General features: G+C 48.2%; 1 pseudogene; it reads right to left on the bottom strand.

Moving 5' to 3' along the window:
- Positions 1-429: 429 nt before the first annotated feature.
- LOC148824346 (5S ribosomal RNA) lies at positions 430-548 on the bottom strand (annotated as a pseudogene).
- Positions 549-789: the final 241 nt, after the last annotated feature.

Below are 789 nucleotides of genomic sequence, written 5' to 3' on the forward strand. Positions count from 1 at the left end.
GTCTGCATTATTTAGGCTGATTATCGAGGTTAGCCTTTATTTGGTCATGGGGACCTCGGTACTGTATGCTAATTCTAAAGACAGTTTCACCCATTTTCTGATTGCTAGGTTCTGTACCAGTGCAGACATGTCAAACAGTGAATGGCTGTACCTCTATTGTATCCGTGCTCAATGAATGAAATCAGTAATAAATGAATATATGTATAGTTGTACGAAAAACAAGTGGTTTATCGACTCATCTTCATTTGTAGATTTCGAGGCAGCTTCGATATTCGTTTTACAAACGGGGTTTTTTTTATATGGGTCACACACATGCCATAGCAACAAAACATCTCTAGAGATGAGGCTATAGATCACCTTTCCATCCTCCAGGTTTTCCTCCCAAAGCCTACGGCACCAATGGCGACCCCTGCTGGCCGAGAGAGCAAAAGCTTGCAGCACCAGGTATTCCCAGGCGGTCTCCCATCCAAGTACTAACGAGACCCGACCCTGCTTAGCTTCTGAGATCAGACGAGATCGGGCGCGTTGAGGGTGGTGTGGCCGCAAGTGAAAGCAGTGGCGCCTGACTCGCTACTTGAAGCTGTGTGTGGCTGGGGCTCCGTGCTCCCCGAGCAGGACTGAAGGATCGATCGTGTGCAACTCTTTGGAAAGGAGCTTCATTCCAAATCGCATTGCGTGCCTGGATGTTGGCGAATGTGCTCCCTAGTGTTGGCTTGTCTCGCACTGGAGGAGGACAAACAAACTGCACGGAGGAGCACAAGGCAAGTCTTCACAAGACAAAAACCTCCA

Source organism: Atractosteus spatula, chromosome 10, assembly GCF_055471065.1.
Source record: "Atractosteus spatula isolate fAtrSpa1 chromosome 10, fAtrSpa1.hap1, whole genome shotgun sequence".
Classification (NCBI taxonomy): Eukaryota; Metazoa; Chordata; class Actinopteri; order Semionotiformes; family Lepisosteidae; genus Atractosteus; species Atractosteus spatula.